Consider the following 11300-nt stretch of genomic DNA (forward strand, 5'->3'; position numbering starts at 1 on the left):
TGGTTCGAACGTGTGACCCTTGTCAACGCTTTGCGCCAAAACCGCACGCACCCGCAACAGATCTTATGACGATACCCCTGGCATGGCCCTTTGCTCAATGGGGACTCGACCAAGTTGGACCATTACCAAGATCGTCGCCTGGGGGACACACGTATCTTCTCGTCGCAGTCGACAAATTCACTAAATGGATTGAGGTCGTGCCTGTTCGAAACCAGAAAGCCGAAACTGCAGTCGAATTCTTTAGAGGAATAACATGTCGCTTTGGCATGCCTCACAGCATCGTCATGGACAATGGAACTAATTTCGACTCCAAAAAGTTTCGGAAATTCTGCGATGATGGTGGCATCAAATGAAAGTTCGCATCGGTGGCGCATCCCCAGACCAACGGCCAAGTCGAGAGGATTAACGGTCTAATAGGGGACGGCCTCAAGAAACGCCTTACAGGTGCAACTGGAGCTTGGGTCGAAGTATTGCCTTCGGTACTCTGGAGCTTGCGTACTACACCCAATAGGTCAACTCAGTACACTCCGTTCTTCTTGGTACACGGAGCCGAAGCAGTTTTACCAGCCGACGTTCGGTTTGAAGCACCTCGAGTCACTGCGTACACGGAAGCCACTTCCAACAATGCGTTGCAAGATGTTGTTGACCTCCTCGGCAAAGCTCGGGACATTGCCTTGGCAAGAACAACGGTGTATCAGCAGGCGCTACGAACTTACCACAGCCGACGCGTGCGCAGCTGAAGCTTCAGCGTCGATGACATGGTACTATGACTAAATCAAGAGAGACCTTTGAAGCTGGAATCTCCATGGGAAGGACCGTTTATCGTCACTAAAGTGATACCAAGAGGAGCCTATCGCCTTAAGAATCCAGCTTCGTGTCAAGACGTCGAAAACCCTTGGAACGTTGCACATTTGCGACGATCCTACACATAGGATATAATCTTCTATTCTTGTTATTTGGCAGCTCTTAAGCTCGATTTATATCATGAATATAATTTTTTGATCAAGTTTTCTACTTTCGTTGCTCCAGGCTTCATTATCCGAACAATGCGTTCGGAGCGTTGGCCAGAGATAAGTCTACAGTGTCATTAATTAAATACTTCCATCGGGAGCTAAGATTAATGAGAAAATACGCGAGTGCTGCAAAGGATGGACACATTACCATAAAGCAAGACTCAAGCCGGTGCACCGTGCGACGAAGTCAGGCGCTTAACCCTACAAAACCTACGCATCTCTCAACTCCGCAATAAAATTGCAAATACAATGGAGTCGTCGAGTGAGTAGGCTGACTTGATCACTCAGCCCCTCTCGACAAAGTAATTACCAATTGAATTAACAAATTCACCCAGAAATTATCAGATGCATGGAACACGCATCAGCGTACATTTGAAATTACCCTTTGTGAAAACAAGGTCGTTACATACATATATATGCTTAAATTCTATGGCAGGTTTTCTTGCTCCTCCCGGGCCTTCAGGTCTTTCTCGATGTCCGTTTCCATCCGCGAAACAATGATGTATGCAGGATTTCTAGCAGCATTATAGTATTGGTTCAAACTCCTGTCAGTGTTTGCTATGGCCTCCAAATCTAAGGTCGGGTGACACGCCAAAACCGAAGCAAAAGCAAGCTCAGCACCAGCCAGGAGTTTCTTCCGCACCAGCAGATGAATCCTTTCCGGAGTCTTGAATCGGGTGAACAAAGCAGACAAAGTTTCGGGTGCTTGATCTAAAGGAAATAAGGTTCTCCAAACCATCGAGAGATGATTATGGAACTTATCGAAGTAATAATGCACCTTCTCTGCTCGATGTTCAAACTTGGCCACGATAAAGGCCTTTGGTCGATGGGACCACAGTTCATGCTTCGGGTGAGTAGCATCGGTCATTGCTTCAATTTTCTTGTGGATCCTTGTATTTTCTTCTGACGCATCGGGAGCTGCGACTGTCGAGAGGCGAGGATTAATTACAAGACACTTAAGTTCAGAAAAATACCAATGGATGGATGGACACTTACAGCTCAAGCTCTCAGTAGCAACACGGAGACGATCCAGAGCATGCTGCTCAACTGCGGTTGCAATTTCACCTTTTCTCTTTATCAATGCTGCCATCGCATGAACATTGGTTATGTCCTTATTCAGTCGGGATATCTGATCGCGTAAACGATGAACGAGGCCGGACTCGTCAGTAGCCGAAGGATTCAAAGAAGGTTCAGCATAAGAAGGAAGCGAAGGAATCTGCAGCATAAGTCGGAGTTCGAAACAACATTAGTAAATACTCCCATCGGGAGCATTGAAGCATGAATATATTACAATCAAAAGGAGCTGTTAATGCCGGCAACAAAGCCAAAAGTAAAGCAGGGCTAAAAGCTAAAGTAGTATCGGGCCTTAATTACAGCAAGAAATCTTTTAAGGAGCGACTGATGATGATCCTGGAGCAGCTTCGGGTGGAGTCTTAGTCTTTGCCTCGTCAACAAGCTTGAGAAGTTGATTGGCGCATGTTACTGCTGACTTTTTGAAGGGCTCAAGGTTGATCAGACGACCGTTATCATCTACGGGCAATGCTTCAGAAAACCTTTCTAGCTCAGAGCCCAGCCCATGACCCATCAACAACTGGAAAGTAAGTACCGCCCCAAACAAACGGGAACGACACTTAAGTACCTCCACAGGTTCAGAAGGGTCGATGAGGAAGCTCTCTGCCATCTCGCCAAGGGTCTTGACTTGCTTCATCTTCGGGAAAATCATCGAATACAACTTCGACAATGCTCCCTTAGTCTTTTAGAGAAGTCCAAGCACTTGAACGTTGGATTCGGCAACGAGCGACAAGGCATCAGACGTAGAATCCTCTCGAAGCTTGCGGGCCCGATCGATGGGCAAATCAGCAGCACCTGAAAAAGGATAAGATAAGCAGTTTGAAGAGGAAGCACCAAGCACAAGTATACGCAGAGGAACTTACTCATTAAGTTGGCAATAGATTCACGGAGGACGCCTTCCTTTTCGTCAGCGGCAGCTGCAGCTTTGCGCCTGGCATCTTGGTCATCCTTCATCTTTTGCTTCAACTTCTTCAGCTCATCCGTCAGCATAGTGTTTTCATTCTGAGCATTGGTAGCAAGCATGTTGGCTTCCAGAACTTGATCAGCCGAAGTCTTTATGGTCTTCCGAAGTTGAGCATTCTCAGACTCCAGACGGGTGAATTGGTCAGCAAAATCTGCCACAGCATCAACTGTGGCATAAATTGGCTGCAAAGCAAAGAAGCCAAGAAATTTCAGTCGAATGCTAAAGTCCATCATAAAAAGAGAGAAACCAATTCGGACAAATCACTTACATGATCGCGAGCAGCTGATGGAGTAGAGACATCGCCAGAAGGGATGATCTTCGACACTGGGATCTTCTCCACAGTCGTCCTTGTAGGCGGTGTTCGTTTGGCAGGCGAAGGATTCGACTCCTTGCCTGATTCGGGTCTTCTAGAAGAAAACTTAGCCCTCTTTGCGAGAGGAATCTCGTCGCCAGAGCTGTTAGCAAAACAATGATGTCAATCATACAGAATAAAGGAAGCAATTTATAAAGGACTAGCGACTACTTACAGGTCTAAGTCATCTTCGGCAGCAAAGAGGCTTGCCGAACATTTTGGAGCGGGGGGAGGCGACGTAGCTTCATCGGCATCATCATCTCGCCCGCTGGGACTCGATTCAGCCGTCGTGATCAGTTCATCGCTTATCCTCCTACGTCGCCTGTTCCTGGTAAGGGCGTCGTCCTCGGGGGCATCTCCCGCTTGGACATCGCTGTCCTCAATGGCATGTTGAGCGTCCTCGGTTTCTTCGGAATCGTCGTCATCCTCTGGCTCCACACCGCTTTCGGGTGTGGGAGGATAACATCGGACCATGGTAGAAGCCTGACAAGAGAAAATCAGTGGAAAGTTGGAGTGAAACAAGTTCTTAACAATAAAAGCAAATGTTGTAAGGATTACCTCAGCTGGAAGGTGTGATAAATCGTATGGAGAGCGAGCCGAAGTCAAGGCGATGGTGTCCTTCATACTGTAGTGAGTAAGGCGACGTACTTCGTCATGAAGTTCATCATCCGACAGGTCGGCAGAGCTTACTCTAGATTTGTCGCCTTCTCCAGTATACATCCACAGCTGATGAGGGCGGGACATCAGTGGCTGCACCCGACGTTTCAGGAACACTGAAACTACTTCGGTGCCGCACATCGTCAAGGCTCCCGCGTTCTTCAAGTCAATAACTTGCTCAAACAGCTTGTCAGCTACAGCGCTTTCTTCGGGAGACGGGGCATTTCGCCAGGATTTCTTCGGCTGAGCCACTAAGACATCTTCGAAGGGGGGAAGGTTGGAACGCTGCCCAGGCACCGGAGTGTCTCGCAGGTAAAACCATTTGTGGTGCCAGCCCTGGACGGATTCTTTCATCAGGAAATTGAGGTAGTCAACCTCCTTTCTAACCACAAAACCAATGCCACCAATGACGGGGGGGGGGCGTGGTTGTCGTTATGGCGTTTGACGTAGAAGATTTTCCTCCAAAGACCCCAGTGGGGATCAATGCCAAGGAAAGCCTCGCAAACGGTGATGAAAATGGAAAGGTGGAGAATGGAGTTTGGCGTCAGCTGCCAGAGCTGGATCCCATAGAAAAATAGAAGAGAACGAAGAAATTCGTGGGCAGGAAGCGAAAGCCCACGAAAAAGAAAAGCTACAAACATGACGGTAAAACCTCTTGGAGGATTTGGGCGAGAGGCAGGACCTGGAAGACGAATGTCACCGTCGGATGAGGAGATGAAGCCAAGCGTGCGCAGCTTGTTCACCTCGCGGCTGGTGATGGTGGAGGCGCCCCAGTCACGGCTGACCTTGGACGAGCTTGAGGCGCTGGTGCCCTTCTTCTTGCCCATGGCGTCAGGAGCTTTCGAGGAAAGGAACAGATGCGTAGGGAAAAGCTAGGAGGAAGATGAGCAGTACAGAGGCGTAAAAAGTGAAAATGGCAAAGGCACTATATTTATACCGCGAAGAACACTGGAGATCGTGGCCGTAACCTTCAAGCCATCGTGGGAGGAGGATGAGATCTGATCGTACACGTGTCGCTCCACAGGAAACGGCACCGGCGGCCCATTATTCCCACGATGTGCGGAAATGGAGGAGGCACCTCGGTTAATGCGCATGCACTGGTCATTTCCTAAAAACTGCCCGCGCAGAACTAGGGTGAGCCCGTCAGGTCACGTCTTGTCAGTCAAACCATGGCAGTGGTTGCGTCATCACTGACGTCATAAAGCTCGATTGAGGAGTCGAAGGAACAAAATTGTCGAGTGGTCAACTTGAGTCTACGCACGGATTGAAGGCATCCGCACCTAGACTCGGGGGCTACTCCCATCGGGAGCGCATGACGCGCACCCGATAAACATGGACTCGAAGATTTTTCAACAAAGGAGATCGTGAAGAAGCATTAAAGGAAAGAACAGTATTTTCGGCTCAAGTCTGCACCAGGACACAAGCGCCCGTGCCCAGACTCGGGGGCTACTCCCATCAGGAGCGCAAGACGCGCACCCGATAAAAGTTATTTTACACTCCAGGATCATGCCCGGGGACTTGATTCTGTGTAGGGTAACGTTGTTTTGTCAACGGCAGTTAACCAGCAAAAGCTGGGCACGTTACTCATTATCCTTTACGCATTTGGGAGAACACAAGCCTCGATATGAATTTATCGAGTGATTTATGAATACCCGCAAGAAACTTCGGCAGAGGAAAACATTCGAGTAGTACAACTTGAGTCTACACACGGATTGCAAGCATCCGTATATAGACTCGGGGGCTACTCCCATCGGGAGCGCAGGACGCGCACCCGATAAAAGAAGATGAAGCTGTTACAAGATGGACAAGAACAATCAAGGGAGAAGAACGTTCAGTGGAGGCATGCTTTAGTCTCTACCCGAAAAATCTTCGGCTAGACACTCGGGGACTACTGACGTGGGCATTACCCTTCGGGTAACCGATATTTCCCTATCCTGTGCGGCCCAACTGGAGTCCCATGAAGATACCCGACGGCTAGGTGGGCCACTAGGACGGTGCTGAATAAGATTCCTTGGAGTACAAGACGAAGAACCGAACAAGGAAAGTTTAGTACTAGGTCTTTTGTAAACCTAGTCGTACCCGGACAGATCTCTTGAGACCTGGCCTCCTATATAAAAGCCAGGAGAGGGGCTGCCGAGGGACACAATCAATCTTAGCAACTTTAGCCACCAGAAGTCTAGAGCTAAGTCACTGTAGCACTTAGCTTCTCGACGAGATCACAGCCGAAAACTTCGGCACCCCATTGTAACCCGATATTTTCATAATCAAGATCAGACAAGGAGGACGTAGGGGTGTTACCTCATCGAGGGCCCTGAACCTGGGTAAATTTCTCTCCCCGCTTGTCTGTTAACCGATGTCACGTGTCAGCCTACAGGATTCCATCAACCCTAAGCCCCAATCAGAGGGCATTGTCGAGGAGCACCCTCGTCACACACACTGTCACCTTTACATCATGGAGGAGGAATAGACTACTTTAATAACATCACTAGAGTAGCACATAGATTAATAGTGATATGATGACCCACAAGTATAGGGGATCGCAACAGTCTTCGAGGGAAGTATTACCCAATTTATTGATTCGACACAAGGGGAGACAAAGAATACTTGTAAGCCTTAACAGCGGAGTTGTCAATTCAGCTGCACCTGGAAACAGACTTGCTCGCAAGAGTTTATCAGTAGTAACAGTTTTATAGCAGTAGGAATAGTGAAATAACGAATGGTGAAATAAAGACAGCAGTAGTGATTATAGTAAACAGCAGGATTAAAATACTGTAGGCACAGGGACGGATTAACGGGCGTTGCATGGATGAGAGAAACTCATATAACAATCAAAGCAGGGGCATTTGCAGATAATAATAAAACGGTATCCAAGTACTAATCAATCAATAGGCATGTGTTCCATATTTAGTCGTACGTGCTCGCAATGAGAAACTTGCACAACATCTTTTGTCCTACCAGCCGGTGGCAGCCGGGCCTCTAGGGAAACTACTGGAAATTAAGGTACTCCTTTTAATAGAGTACCGGAGCAAAGCATTAACACTCCGTGAACACATGTGATCCTCACATCACTACCATTCCCTCCGGTTGTCCCGATTTCTGTCACTTCGGGGCCATTGGTTCCGGACATCGACGTGTGTATACAACTTGCAGGTAAGATCATAAACAACGAATATCTTCATGAATCAATAACATGTTCAGATCTGAGATCATGGCACTCGGGCCCTAGTGACAAGCATTAAGCATAACAAGTTGCAACAATATCATAAAAGTGACATCTACGGATACTAGGCACTATGCCCTAACAATCTTATGACTATTACATGACCAATCTCATCCAATCCCTACCATCCCCTTCAGCCTACAGCGGGGGAATTACTCACACATGGATGGGGGAAACATGGATGGTCGAGACTTCTGGCTGGGGGAATTACTCACACATGGATGGCGTTGGTGGTGATGGCGGTGAAGATCTCCTCCAATTCCCCGTCCCGGCGGAGTGCCAGAACGGAGACTTCTGGCTCCCGAGACGGAGTTTCGCGATGTGGCGGCTCTCTGGAGGGTTTCTGGCGACTTCGACTTCTCTCCGTGCGTTTTTAGGTCAAGGGCGATAAGTAGTCCGAAGGAGGGCGTCGGGGGCCAGCCGAGGCCGCCACACACTAGGGCCGCGCGGGCCCCTCCTGGGCCGCGCCGGCCTAGTGTGTGGGGCCCTCGTGCCCCCACCTGGCTTGCCCTTCTGGCTCCGCCAATATTCTGGGAAAATAGGGCCTTCTGTATAAATTCCGAGGTTTTTCCTGAAAGTTGGATTTCTGCACAAAAACGAGACACCAGAGCAATTCTGCTGAAAACAGCGTTAGTACGTGTTAGTTGTATCCAAAACACACAAATTAGAGGCAAAACAATAGCAAAAGTGTTTGGGAAAGTAGACACGTTTTGGACGTATCAACTCCCCCCAAGCTTAGCTTATTGCTTGTCCTCACGCAATTCAGTTAACAACTGAGCGATAAAAGAACTTTCACGAACACATTTGCTCATATGATGTATATATTCTCATGCTATGGCTAATACTTAAGCAGTTCATAATGAGATACATGCAAATAAGATCATCCAACAGCTATGTCAATCATGGAGAGGTACCAATAATTAATAATAAGCATCATGAATCATGTATATAAGCAGGATTGCAATGTTCATAAGAGAGTATGATAAAGTGGTATCTCGCTTGCCCGTATTTGATCAGCAAAACATAAATGCCCAGGCACCTCTGGAGTTCATAGAAAGACTAGAAGTAGTGATTGTCAAAGATAAAAGCATCAAAGTTATACCACAATCAATCATATTTTGAGACAAGCATATTATACTAAGAATGACAGTTGTGCTCTCAAGATAGTGCTCAAAGAAAGAATGGAGACACAACATAAAAGTAAAAGATTGACCCTTCGCAGAGGGAAGCAGGGATTAACATGCGCTAGAGCTTTTCATTTTTTTAAAATAGGAGTAAAATTATTTTGAGAAGTGCTTGTTGTTGTCAACGAATGGTAATGGGTACACTAACTACCTCATCAACCGGACTCCCAAGAGCGGTTCCCATGAATTATTTGTATGTTTATGTGGCACTCCTTCCAACCTTTCTTTCACAAACCATGGCTAACCGAATCCTCGGGTGCCTGCCAACAATCACAAACCATGAAGGAGTGCCTTTTTATTTAAGTTTTATTATGATGATGACACTCCCCCCAACCTTTGCTTACACAAGCCATGGCTAACCGAATCCTTCGGGTGCCGTCCAACAATCACAAACCATGGAGGAGTGTCTATTTAAGTTAATTAATTTGGGACTGGGAATCCCATTGCCAGCTCTTTTTGCAAAATTATTGGATAAGCGGATGTGCCACTAGTCCATATGAGAGTCCGTCAAAAGTAAATGACAAGGTTGAAAGCTAAACACCACATACTTCCTCATGAGCTATGAAACATTAACACAAATTGAGGAGCATTTTGAAAGTTTTAAAGGTAGCGCATGAGAATTTACTTGGAATGGTTTGAAATGCCATGCATAGGTATTTATGGTGGACACTTTGGAACAACTTGGTTTTCAGGTGTTTGGAAGCACGAGCGGCGTTCCCGCTCAGTACAAGTGAAGGCTAGCAAAAGACTAGGGAGCGACAAATCAAGAGAGCAGTAACTGTCATAATCATGCTTGCGGCAAAATAAATTAACGGAGGCATAAAAGTGATACAAGAACTCTGAAGCAATATAAATCATCGAGGCTTAATTGACTTTTTGTTCAGTCATATGCATGCGTGAGCATGTGCCAAGTCGATATAAATGAATTATTCAAAGGAGGATACCACAATGCCATACTTACTTATGAATAAAACAATGCAAGCAAACATCCATGACATGCTACTCATATTAATAAATTGGAACTAAACATGAGAGATCATTAACTACTAGACTTTCTCAAATAACATATACCTCACATGAACCAACTAAGCATGCTCATATGGATGAGTATATGTACAAAAATGAAAGCAAATAGAGTTCATACCAGCCTCTCACCACAATCAGATTGTCGTAGATCGTCATTATTGCCTTTTCACTTGTGTAGCTTAGATAATATGAAATGAAAACCACGCTCCAGCCACCGAAGACCATTGAACTCATGATGAACTTTACAAACCAAAGAAGAACAGCAAATATTTTTGGTGTTTTCGAATTAGAAACAAGCACGAAAGAAAACAAGCAAACAAAGCAAAATCTTTTTGGGTTTTCTTATAGCAAACTAACGATAGCAAATAAAGCAAACTAAGAGCAAGGTACCAAATAAACAAATGGTGAAGAGAAACAACAGAAATATTTTTGGTCTTTTTGTGTTTTAGGAAAGAAACAAAGCAAAAACAAAAGAATGCAAACTAACAGAAACACAAAAAAACAGGATGACAGAAATCTGCAAAATCCTGACAGCAGTACAGAAATCGAATTTAACAAAAATCTTCCATTGCTCAGACCAAAAAGTGTTCAACTAATGAAAGTTAGATAACAACCTGGGGAACATGCTCAAAAATTGGCAACTCAAAATAACGTTCTGGCTGTGCGTACGAATTTTTTTGGTAACAGCACAGAATCTGTTTTTGGACAGCACTTCCCCAAATATCATCTCCCTCTCATTAGAAAACCACTCTAAAGACTAAACAAATATGTACAAGTATCCAGCAATCATAATATGCAAAGAATGAGTGATGCCGGTATACCTCCCCCCAAGCTTGGGCTTTTGGCCCAAGTGGAGTTCATTCCCACGGTCCCCATGAAGTGGTGTCTTCGTAATATGACGAAGGACGACCCGGTTCCATGTATGTGCTGGAGGAAACGTCGGGGTACGTGACGGTGTAGTCGTAGGAGGGCTCGGCGTTCTCGGAGTCATGTTGCTGGTGGAATTCCTGTATCTTCATATGTTCCTCCACCGCCTCCTTAGTGAGCGACCATGATTGCCTGTCAATATTGAACAAACCTGGCTGGGGAAGAGGGATTTCCTTCTCATTCCCATCAGCAAACAACATTCTATAGACCATATTATCTATAGTGGAGTCAGTAGTAACAAAACGATGGCTCTTCATAGCAGCAATATCTAGTTTCCTAGGGGTTAATGGTACATCATTAGAATCAAGAGGAATATCTAGATGTGTTAGAATGCGCAGTGCAATAGTTCCTCCAAAAATAGCCCCCCTACTAGACAGGCGGCGAGCAATAAGAGAACCAAGATGGTAAGGTGTCTCTCCAGTAAGTGCAACATTCAGGAAAGCAAGATGGTAGCTAGAGATGTTGCTAGTATTTTCTCTAACCAAAATGCTAGTACCAATGTAATATGCGAAATATTTAATAGCGGGGAGTTGAATGTTTCTTATCTTCCCTCGCTGAATGGTGCGGCAATCATCCCCGGTGATCCCTCGGTAGAGCTCCAACAAGTCCCGGGGGTTGTCATCAATCATCCTTGCTGTACCTACAGGGGCAATACCCAATGCACAACAAAATTCTTCCAATTTCATGGTAACAGGAATATCATAAATCTTGAATGCGACTGTCGGCTCATATTCTGTGTTGTGGAACTTGAAGCTCTCAACGAAAACTTTGGTGAGCCTGTAATATTGTCCCCTCTCGTCTCCCACGTAGGTGGCTAGGCCTGCCCTGTTGACAAGGGTGAAGAAGTCATCCAATATCCCTGCATTGGTCAGAAACTCATAACAGG

The sequence above is a fragment of the Lolium perenne genome, chromosome 4 (assembly GCF_019359855.2).
Source record: "Lolium perenne isolate Kyuss_39 chromosome 4, Kyuss_2.0, whole genome shotgun sequence".
Classification (NCBI taxonomy): Eukaryota; Viridiplantae; Streptophyta; class Magnoliopsida; order Poales; family Poaceae; genus Lolium; species Lolium perenne.